This window comes from Salmo salar, chromosome 15 (genome assembly GCF_965601325.2).
Source record: "Salmo salar chromosome 15, fSalSal1, whole genome shotgun sequence".
Classification (NCBI taxonomy): Eukaryota; Metazoa; Chordata; class Actinopteri; order Salmoniformes; family Salmonidae; genus Salmo; species Salmo salar.
In genome coordinates, this window is record NC_138305.1 from 29,172,458 (window position 1) to 29,184,798 (window position 12,341).

General features: G+C 42.6%; 1 non-coding gene across 1 annotated transcript; it reads left to right on the top strand.

Annotated features, from left to right (window-relative positions):
• Positions 1-4,892: 4,892 nt before the first annotated feature.
• Positions 4,893-4,975, top strand: trnas-uga (transfer RNA serine (anticodon UGA)). The gene has a single exon. It is a non-coding gene; the product is annotated as a tRNA-Ser (tRNA).
• Positions 4,976-12,341: the final 7,366 nt, after the last annotated feature.

Consider the following 12,341-nt stretch of genomic DNA (forward strand, 5'->3'; position numbering starts at 1 on the left):
TCGTTAGGATTGTAAGAAAATCCATATGTAAATTGTTAGGATTGTAAGAAAAGCCATGCGTGAAACATGAAATGTAAACGTTAAAATAGATTTGTAAACTTACAAACCCTATGTTCCGACAATGAATGAACATTTACATGTTCAATTCTTACTTTACAACTCAATTCACTCGGATATAGATCTTTTTAATACAGTGCATTCGGGAAAGTATTCAGACCCCTTCCCTTTTTCCACACTTGTGACCCGTTTCAGGAAACTAGGCGTATGTCGCAGGTCACTACTTAACAAGAGAGCCGTTTGAATGTAAACTTATTTTTTTAATCAAAATGTGTTTTGGGGTAGAAATGCCTTCTTGAACATGTGAACTTTCATGTGCCTTACAAACAAACTTGTATGCCATCTGTAAATACGAATAAATTGTTAAATTACGAGCCTAGTTGGTTTAGCCACAGAAAAAGTTGACAACCTTCTCGCAAGCCATAATAGGCTGAGATAATGAGTGGGCTGGACATGCCGATAGATGAGTTTGGATTGGTCTGCCAAATAGCACAGTTCTGTCTATTTGAGCTGGTCAGTATGTCTAGTTAATCCTGTCTAACGCAGCTTTTTTATTTATTTATCTATTGTGTAGTAAAACTGCTTAAGTGTTGCTCTCCACTTTCTGGAGAACCAAGTTTTGAAATTAGTGATAATCGAGCATGATAGCTAAGGAGATGGAGAAAACACCTGTCTCCAGATTACATCTTCAAACTAAGGGCAACCATGGCATCTGACAGGAGATGTGTCCATCCATGAATAATGTGCACTGGCAAGATAGTCTAGCTAGCTATATTTTCAGATATTACACGTTTCTAATTTTGACAGAAAGTGGTTTCATTTCAAGTTAAAGTGTACTGTTAGCTAGCTAGCTAACGTTAGCTGGCTGGCTCACTAGCTAACGTTACATGTATGATCGTATTATTTGTATTTCAGAGCCATTTGCTTGGCTAGCTATAGCCTAATATTAGCTAGCTAACATTGGTTGGTTAGCTACCTGCAGATTCATGCAGGGTAGTAACATCATGAGTTGGGATTATGGTTCATTGTTTACCTAGCTAGCTAGCTAGCTACATGTCTTAACAAAAGACTCCATAATGCAAGTAACCATTTCGGGTGCGTTTGTAAATTCAGTCTGTCCATCTTTCAGAGCACTCTCGTCTGAGTGTGCCAGAGCACAGAGTAACTGATGAATTTACGAACACTCAACACACGTTCAATATAGCCGGTGTCAGTAAACGTTGGCAAAAAGCGTAATTAAATTGTTGCCAGCAGCACAGTTACAGGCACCAATGCTCTGAATAACATGAAAACAGCCTAACCAGCTCTGCTTGGGCGTGTAATGTTCAGAGTGGGGTGTTCTCTCATTTGTATCTGGAAGTAGCTGGCAAGCTAGCCAATGTTAGCCAGCTAGCTTGGGTGCTTTAGTGCCGTTATGAGGTCAGAACGTTTGGATCAACCCTACTCATCGGCCAGAGCGTACGGTGCGCGCTCTGAACGCTCCAAGAGCTAAACTCTTTGAATTTACGAACGGATAATCTGACAGCACACTTGCAGTCACCAACGCTCTGGATAACATAACAGTTTAACCAGCTCTGCTGGGGCGAATAATGTTCATTGAGCTGTTGTCTCATTTGTGTCTGGGTGCTTAACTGCTGTTGTTAGTACAGAATGCTCAGATCAACCCTTAAAGAGATGGGTGGGGCTAAATCTTAAGAGGGTGTGAACGATGCTGAATGGGTGTAGTCAAAGAGAAGCTCTTCAGTAGGCACCAAAACATGCAAAGGCCATTTTCTCAAAGTGAGTTTGCAAGTTTATCAACTTTCAAAGCAGAATTACTTTCCCATTGTTCCTCAACTGTAGTGTATGATATACCATTTTGTAGCTCTGAGTCTACTTTTATCCAATGTAAAAAACACAATTTCATTTGAGCCGGATGGTCACATTTTGTTACTGTCACAGCTGTTTGAAGGAGCGGACCAAGATGCAGCGTGTTCGTAGTTCCACATATTTATTAAAAGTGAAACTGAATGCAATACACTGAAATACTTGAAATTACAAAACAACAAACCGTGACGCAGAGAGGACAACACACTACTCAAAAGACAATAACCCACAAACCACAATGTGAAAAAAACCCTACTTAAATATGATCTCTAATCAGAGGCAATGAGGATCAGCTGCCTCCAATTAGAGATCAACCCCAAACAATCCCAACATAGAAATAGACAAACTAGAACCTAAACATAGAAATAGAAAACATAGATAAACCAAAAACACCCCCCATCACGCCCTGCCCTACGCTACTATAGAAAATGACATCTTACTAGGGTCAGGACGTGACAGTACCCCCCCCAAAGGTGCAGTCTCCGAATGCAAACAAAACAAAAACCCCAACAAAACAATCACAAAATACAAAGGGAGGGTAGGGTGGGTGACTAGTGTCTATGGCGGCGGCTCTGGTTCCGGGCGTAGTACTCCCACCGCCCGCTGATCCCCCCGCTTCTGTATGTCCGGAGGAACCAGACCATTGATCATCACCGGAGGCTTCGGACCGCCAACCGCCACTGAAGACTCTGGGCTAAAGGCCGCCGTTGAATACTCTGGGATGCAGACCACCGCTGGAGGCTCTGGGTTGCAGACCACCGCTGGAGGCTCTGGGTTGCAGACCACCGCTGGAGGCTCAGGGTTGCAGACCACCGCTGGAGGCTCAGGGTTGCGGAGGACGTGACAGTTACGTTACAGCCTTATTCTAAAATTGATTACATTAAATGTTTTCTTCATTTATCTATACACAATACCCCATAATGACGAAGTGAAAACATATTTTTTTATGTATAAGAAATAAAAAACAGAAATACCTTATTTACATAAAAAAACTGAGCTCAGGTGCATCCTGTTTCCATTTATCATCCTTGAGATGTTTCTACAACTTGGAGTCCACCTGTGGTAAATTCTATTGTTTGGACATGATTTGGAAAGGCACACGCCTGTCTATATAAGGTCCCACAGTTGACAGTGCATGTCAGAGCAAAAACCAAGCCATGAGGTTGAAGAAATTGTCCATAGGGCTCAGAGACAGGATTGTGTCAAGGCACAGATCTGGGGAAGAGAACCAAAACATTTCTGCAGCATTGAAGGTCCCCAAGAACACAGTGGCCTCCGTCATTCTTTAATGGAAGAAGTTTGGAACCACCAAGACTCTTCCTAGAGCTGGCCGCCTGACCAAACTGAGAAATCGGGGGAGAAGCGCCTTGGTCAGGGAGGTGACCAAGAACCTGATGGTCACTCTAACAGAGCTCCAGAGTTCCTCTGTGGAGATGAGAGAACCTCCCAGAAGGACAACCATCTCTGCAGTACTCCACCAATCAGGCCTTTATGGTAGAGTGGCCAGACAGAAGCCACTCCTCAGTAAAAGGCACATGACAGCCTTCTTGCAGTTTGCTAAAAGAAAATTAAAGGACTCTGACCATGAGAAACAAGATTCTCTGGTCTGATGAAACCAAGATTGGACTCTTTGGCCTGAATGCCAAGCCCCATGTCTGAGGGAAACCTGGCACCATACCTAATGTGAAGCATGGTGGTGGCAGCATCATGCTGTGGAGATGTTTTTCAGCGGCAGGGACTGGGAGAATAGTCAGGATCAAGGCAAAGTACTGAACGGAGGAAAGTACAGAGAGATCCTTGATGAAAACCTGCTCCAGAGTGCTCAGGACATCAGACTTGGGCAAAGGTTCACCTTCCAACAGGACAACGACCCTAAGCACACATCCAAGACAACACAGGAGTGGCTTTGGGACAAGTGTCTGAATGTCCTTGAGTGGCCTAGCCAGAGCCCAGACTTGAACCGAATCGAAAATCTCTGGAGAGACGTGAAAATAGCTGTGCAGCGACGCTCCCCCTCCAACCTGAAAGAGCTTGAGAGGAACTGCAGAGAAGAATGGGAGAAACTCCCCGAATATGCGTGTGCCACGATTGTAGCGTCATACCCAAGAGGACTCAAGGCGGTAATCGCCGCCAAAGGTGCTTCAACAAAGTACTGAGTAAAGGGTCTGAATACTTATGTAAATGTAATATCAGTTTTCTATTTTTTATAAATGAGCAAACTTTTCATTTTTTTTACTGTTTTTGCTTTGTCATTATGGGGTATTTTGAAAATGTTGGAATAAAGCTGTAACGTAACAATAAAAAAAAGAAGCAAGGGGTTTGAATACTTTCCGAATGCATTGTCCAGGCTGCATCATTTCCGGCCATAATCTGGAATCCCATAGGGCAGCGCACAATTGGCCCAGCGTCGTCCGGGTATGGCCGGATTAGGCCGTCATTGGAAATAAGAATTTGTTCTTAACTGACTTGTCTAGAGTCTAGAGTATAAAGGTTAAATAGATTTTTTTTTTATAACTGTATATCCAAACTTTTGCCAGTAATGTGACATCTGCAAAGGACAAGAACCAAATGTAGCTAGTTGAATGTAACTAGTCGAATGAAGCTAGTCGAAGTTAGCTAGTCAATTCAGCAACTCTAGCCCAGACGTTAGAGTAGCTTTGCAGCTTCCGGTTTCATTTCCCAAATAAAAGTCTAGAGCTTGTTTTTGAACTGTGTTCTATAATGACGTTATACCAGTCGATGGCGTAGTATAGGCTTGGGCCTTCAGCAAATGACTTGTGTGTAAAAGATAGACACAGAAGAGCCTTGTCTAGAATCACCGCCTGAGCTGCAACATAGAAAGTATTCATGATTTAGCCTTGGTCTATTCCACTATCTAAATATGTCATGCTGTTGTGTTATTTAATGACCATATAATTTCATAATATATTTTTATAGCCACGTAGGGATACTGTGGTGATCATGTAAACTTCCCTGTAGCTCAGTTGGTAGAGCATGGTGTTTGAAACGCCAGGGTTGTGGGTTCGATTCCCACGCGGGGCCAGTACAGAAAAAAAAATGTATGAAATGTATGCATTCACTACTGTAAGTCGCTCTGGATAAGAGTGTCTGCTAAATGACTTAAATGTAATCTAATGAATCACACTTTGTCCAATATTTGGGAGCAGGGACTGTAGGGCTTATATTAGGCCTTTTAGACTGTTGTATTTTTTATTTTATTTAAAATTTATTTAACCAGGTAGGCAAGTTGAGAACAAGTTCTCATTTACAATTGCGACCTGACCAAGATAAAGCAAGCAGTTTGACACATACAACAACACAGAGTTACACATGGAGTAAAACAAACATACAGTCAATAATATAGTGGAAAAATAAGTCTATATACAAAGTGAACAAATGAGGTGAGATAAGGGAGGTAAAGGCAAAAAAGGCCATGATGGCGAAGTAAATACAATATAGCAAGTAAAACACTGGAGTGGTAGATTTGCAATGGAAGAAAGTGTAAAGAAGAAATAGAAATAATGGGGTGCAAAGGAGCAAAATAAATAAATACAGTAGGGGAAGAGGTAGTTGTTTGAGCTAAATTATAGATGGGCTATGTACAGGTGCAGTAATCTGTGAGCTGCTCTGACAGCTGGTGCTTAAAGCTAGTGAGGGAGATAAGTGTTTCCAATTTTAGAGGTTTTTGTAGTTCGTTCCAGTCATTGGCAGCAGAGAACTGGAAGGAGAGGGGGCCGAAGGAGGAATTGGCTTTGGGGGTGACCAGAGAGATATACCTGCTGGAGCGCGTGCTACAGGTGGGTGCTGCTATGGTGACCAGCGAGCTGAGATAAGGGGGAACTTTACCTAGCAGGGTCTTGTAGATGACCTGGAGCCAGTGGGATTGGTGACGTGTATGAAGCGAGGGCCAGCCAACAAGAGCGTACAGGTCGCAGTGGTGGGTAGTACAGTGGGGGGAAAAAGTATTTGATCCCCTGCTGATTTTGTACGTTTGCCCACTGACAAAGAAAGGATCAGTCTATAATTTTAATGGTAGGTTTATTTGAACAGTGAGAGACAGAATAACAACAAAAATATCCAGAAAAACACATGTCAAAAATGTTATCAATTGATTTGCATTTTAATGAGGGAAATAAGTATTTGACCCCCTCTCAATCAGAAAGATTTCTGGCTCCCATGTGTCTTTTAAACAGGTAACGAGCTGAGATTAGGAGCACACTCTTAAAGGGAGTGCTCCTAACCGCAGCTTGTTACCTGTATAAAAGACACCTGTCCACAGAAGCAATCAATCAATCAGATTCCAAACTCTCCACCATGGCCAAGACCAAAGAGCTCTCCAAGGATGTCAGGGACAGGATTGTAGACCTACACAAGGCTGGAATGGGCTACAAGACCATCGCCAAGCAGCTTGGTGAGAAGGTGACAACATTTGGTGTGATTATTCGAAAATGGAAGAAACACAAAAGAACTGTCAATATCCCTCGGCCTGGGGCTCCATGCAAGATCTCACCTCGTGGAGTTGCAATGATCATGAGAACGGTGAGGAATCTGCCCAGAACTACACGGGAGGATCTTGTCAATGATCTCAAGGCAGCTGGGACCATAGTCACCAAGAAAACAATTGGTAACACACTACGCCGTGAAGGACTGAAATCCTGCATCGCCCGCAAGGTCCCCCTGCTCAAGAATACATATACATGCCCATCTGAAGTTTGCCAATGAACATCTGAATGACTCAGAGGACAACTGGTGAAAGTGTTGTGGTCAGATGAGACCAAAATGGAGCTCTTTGACATCAACTCAACTCGCCGTGTTTGGAGGAGGAGGAATGCTGCCTATGACCCCAAGAACACCATCTCCACCGTCAAACATGGAGGTGGAAACATTATGCTTTGGGGGTGTTTTTCTGCTAAGGGGACAGGACAACTTCACCGCATCAAAGGGACGATGGACGTGGCCATGTATCATCAAATCTTGAGTGAGAACCTCCTTCCCTCAGCCAGGGCATTGAAAATGGGTCGTGGATGGGTATTCCAGCATGACAATGACCCAAAACACACGGCCTTGGCAACAAAGGAGTGGCTCAAGAAGAAGCACATTAAGGTCCTGGAGTGGCCTAGCCAGTCTCCAGACCTTAATCCCATAGAAAATCTGTGGAGGGAGCTGAAGGTTCGAGTTGCCAAACGTCAGCCACGAAACCTTAATGACTTGGAGAAGATCTGCAAAGAGGAGTGGGACAAAATCCCTCCTGAGATGTGTGCAAACCTGGTGGCCAACTACAAGAAATGTCTGACCTCTGTGATTGCCAACAAGGGTTTTTCCACCAAGTACTAAGTCATGTTTTGCAGAGGGGTCAAATACTTATTTCCCTCATTAAAATGCAAATCATTTTATAACATTTTTGACATGCGTTTTTCTGGATTTTTTGTTGTTATTCTGTTTCTCACTGTTCAAATAAACCTACTATTAAAATTGTAGACTGATAATTTCTTTGTAAGTGGGCAAACGAACAAAATCAGCAGGGGATCAAATACTTTTTCCCCCACTGTATATGGGGCTTTGGTGAAAAAACAGATGGCACTGTGATAGACTGCATCCAATTTATTGAGTAGGGTATTGGAGGCTATTTTGTAAATGACATCGCCGAAGTCGAGGATCGGTAGGATGGTCAGTTTTACGAGGGTATGTTTGGCAGCATGAGTGAAAGATGCTTTGTTGCGAAATAGGAAGCCAATTCTAGATTTAATTTTGGATTGGAGATGTTTGATGTGAGTCTGGAAGGAGAGTTTACAGTCTAACCAGACACCTAGGTATTTGTAGTTGTCCACATATTCTAAGTCAGAACCGTCCAGAGTAGTGATGCTGGACGGGAGGGCAGGTGCAGGCAGCGATTGGTTGAAAAGCATACATTTAGTTTTACTTGTATTTAAGAGCAGTTGGAGGCCACAGAAGGAGTGTTGTATGGCATTGAAGCCCGTCTGGAGGGTAGTTAACACAGTGTCCAAAGAAGGGCCAGAACTATATAGAATGGTGTCGTCTGCATTGAGGTGGATCAGAGACTCACCAGCAGCAAGAGCGACATCATTGATGTATACAGAGAAAAGAGTCGGCCAAAGAATTGAACCCTGTGGCACCCCCATAGAGACTGCCAGAGGCCCGGACAACAGGCCCTCCGATTTGACACACTGAACTCTATCAGACAAGTAGTTGGTGAACCAGGCGAGGCAATCATTTGAGAAACCAAGGCTGTTGAGTCTGCCGATGAGGATGTGGTGATTGACAGAGTTGAAAGCCTTGGCCAGGTCAATAAATATGGCTGCACAGTATTGTTTCTTATCGATGGCGGTTAAGATATCGTTTAGGACCTTGAGCGTGGCTGAGGTGCACCCATGACCAGCTCTGAAACCCGATTGCATAGCGGAGAAGGTGCGGTGGGATTCGAAATGGTCGGTAATCTGTTTGTTGACTTGGCTTTCGAAGAATTTAGAGAGGCAGGGTAGGATAGATATAGGTCTGTAGCAGTTTGGGTCAAGAGTGTCCCCCCCTTTGAAGAGGGGGAGGAACGCAGCTGCTTTCCAATCTTTGGGAATCTCAGACGACACGAAAGAGAGGTTGAACAGGCTAGTAATAGGGGTTGCAACAATTTCGGCAGATAATTTTAGAAAGAAAGGGTCCAGATTGTCTAGCCCGGCTGATTTGTAGGAGTCCAGATTTTGCAGCTCTTTCAGAACATCAGCTGATCGGATTTGGGAGAAGGAGAAATGGGGGAGGCTTGGGCGAGTTGCTGTGGGGGGTGCAGTGCTGTTGACCGGGGTAGGGGTAGCCAGGTGGAAAGCATGGCCAGCCGTAGAAAAATGCTTATTGAAATTCTCAATTATAGTGGATTTATCGGTGGTGAGAGTTTCCTATCCTCAGTGCAGTGGGCAGTTGGGACGAGGTGCTCTTATTCTACAAGGACTTTACAGTGTCCCAGAACTTTTTTGAGTTTGTGTTGCAGGAAGCAAATTTCTGCTTGAAAAAGCTAGCCTTGGCTTTTCTAAGAGCCTGTGTATATTGGTTTCTAACTTCCCTGAAAATCTGCATATCACGGGGGCTGTTCGATGCTAATGCAGAACGCCACAGGATGTTTTTGTGTTAGTTAAGGGCAGTCAGGTCTGGAGAGAACCAAGGGCTATATCTGTTCCTGGTTCAAAATTTCTTGAATGGGGCATGCTTATTTAAGATGGTGAGGAAGGCATTTTTTTTAAATAACCAGGCATCCTCTACTGAAGGGAGGAGGTCAATATCCTTCCAGGATACCCGGGCCAGGTCGATTCATACATAGTGAATTCCACTCTGTATGTAGGCTTGTTAAAGCCATTTGCGTTACACAACCCCATCACACAGAGGCTATATCCATATCAATAAATGAGACAACAACTAAATATCGATTAAGTCTTGGCTATAACCTGTCCTGAGCCAAATAGCCAAGTGGTCCCAAGTGGTCAAGGCTATCTACAACCTATTCTTATTGCCAGATTAGTTTTCCCTATCAGCCACTGCACGTACCTCTTTAACTATTTTGTTAAAAATGTATTTAGAGGCTATATTTAGAGGCCTGTGAGCTAAGGGCTCTTTTTAAGGAGAGCCCTATAATAAAAACTGTTATAAAACACAAATAGAGTTCTAAAATTGTTTCGTAAGACACCAGTCCCCAAAATGATAGCCTAAGTTGCAATGTCTACAAGTTGAGGCCTATTTTTTCATTTGGATAGGCCTAAATTAAACATTGAATTTTTAAAGTGATAGGCTAAAGAACTTTGGGGAATTTAGATAATTTTGAATACGCACATGGATTTCAATAAACAAATGGATGCATGGCTTCAGAAGGACATCTTCTGAGACTGAGGGGTGCTTTTCCAAAGGCGCATGGTGCTGTGGTGCTGCATAGAGATCACAAGCACTTAAACTGGACAGCAGTGTCGAGATGGAGTGAATAGCCTATATGGAGACTTCCTAAGACCACTGCAACAGAGCTTATGCCATACTAGCCTACGTTTAACCTGTCCCTTATGTTCATGACCATATTCACATAAATCATGTCAATTTATTTGTACATTCATTTGAACCCACCTACAGAATATGCTTTGGCAACATTTTGAGTGATGAAATCATATTAAAATATTCTGTAAAACATTTTTAAGAGTGACAAAGACTCCAGTGGTCATACATAATTAATAGATTCACTAAACATTTATTATAATTCTATGTTTCATTATTCCTGGTAGATACTACTTGTTATGATTCATTATTCCTGGTAGATACAGTTGAAGTCGGAAGTTTACATACACCTTAGCCAAAAACATTTAAACTCTGGTTTTCACAATTCCTGACATTTAATCCTAGTAAAAATTCCCTGTTTTAGGTCAGTTAGGATCACCACTTTATTTTCAGAATGTGAAATGTCAGAATAATAGTAGAGAAAATGATTTATTTCAGCTTTCATTTGTTTCATCACATTCCCAGTGGGTCAGAAGTTTACATACACTCAATTAGTATTTGGTAGCATTGCCTTTAAATTGTTAAACTTGGGTCAAGTTGGGTGAATTTTGTCCCATTCCTCCTGACAGAGCTGGTGTAACTGAGTTAGATTTTTAGGCCTCCTTGCTTTCACACGCTTTTTCAGTTCTGCCAACAAATTTTCTGTAGGTTTGAGGTCAGGGCTTTGTGATGGCCACTCCAATACCTTGACTTTGTTGTCCTTAAGCCATTTTGCCACACCTTTGGAAGTATGCTTGGGGTCATTGTCCATTTGGAGGATCCATTTGCGACCAAGCTTTAACTTCCTGACTGATGTCTTGAGATGTTGCTTCAATATATCCACATAATTTTCCTACCTCATGATGGCATCTATTTTGTGAAGTGCACCAGTCCCTCCTGTAGCAAAACACCCCCACAACATGATGCTGCCAGCCTGTGCTTCACGGTTGGGATGGTGTTCTTCGGCTTGCAAGCGTCCCCCTTTTTCTTCCAAACATAACGATGGCCATTATGGCAAACAGTTCTATTTTTATTTCATCAGACCAGAGGACATTTCTACAAAAAGTACGATCTTTGTCCCCATGTCCAGTTGCAAACCGTAGTCTGGCTTTTTTATGCCGGTTTTGGAGCAGTGGCTTCTTCCTTGCTGAGCGGCCTTTCAGGTTACGTCGATATAGGACTCGTTTTACTGTGGATATAGATACTTTTGTACCTGTTTCCTCCAGCATCTTCACAGGGTCTTTTGCTGTTGTTCTGGGATTGATTTGCACTTTTCGCACCAAAGTATGTCCATCTCTAGGAGACAGAATGCGTCTCCTTCCTGAGCAGTATGACGGCTGCGTGGTCCCATGGTGTTTATACTTGCGTACAGATGAACGTGGTACCTTCAGGCGTTTGGAAATTGCTCCCAAGGATGAATCAGACTTGTGGAGGTCTACAATTTTATTTCTGGTTTCTTGGCTGATTTCTTTTGATTTTCCCATGATGTCAACGTTAGAGGCACTGAGTTTGAAGGTAGGCCCTGAAATACATCCACAGGTACACCTCCAATTGACTCAAATTATGTCAATTAGCCTATCAGAAGCTTCTAAAGCCATGACATCATTTTCTGGAATTTTCCAAGCTGTTTAAAAGCACAGTCAACTTCGTGTATGTAAACTTCTGACCCACTGGAATTGTGATACAGTGAATTATAAGTGAACTAATTTGTCTGTAAACAATTGTTGGAAAAATTACTTGTGTCATGCACAAAGTAGATGTCCTAACCGACTTGCCAAAACTATAGTTTGTTAACAAGAATTATGTGGAGTGATTGAAAAACGAGTTTTAATGACTCCAACCTAAGTGTATGTAAACTTCCGACTTCAACTGTAAATATATGGATGAGCGATGGCGTGCGGCATAGGCAAGATGCAGTAGATGGTGTAGAATACAGTATATACATATGAGATTAGTAATGTAGGATGTGTAAACATTATTAACGTGCCGTTATTTAAAGTGACTAGTGATACCTCTATGTAAACAATATTAATGTGGCGTTATTTAAAGTGACTAGTGATACCTCTATGTAAACAATATTAATGTGTCATTATTTAAAGTGACTAGTGATACCTTTATTAAGTCTGTTTATTTAAGTGGCCAGAGATTTGAGTCTGTTTGTTGACAGCAGCCTCTCTATGTTAGTGATGGCTGTTTAACAGTCTGATGGCCTTGAGATAGAAGCTGTTTTTCAGTCTCTTGGTCCCAGCTTTGATGCACCTGTACTGACCTCGCCTTCTGGATGATAGCGGTGTGAACAGGCAGTGGCTCGGGTGGTTGTTGTTCTTGATGATTATTTTTGGCTTTCCTGTGACATTGGGTGCTGTAGGTGTGCTGGAGGGCAGGTAGTTTGCCCCCGG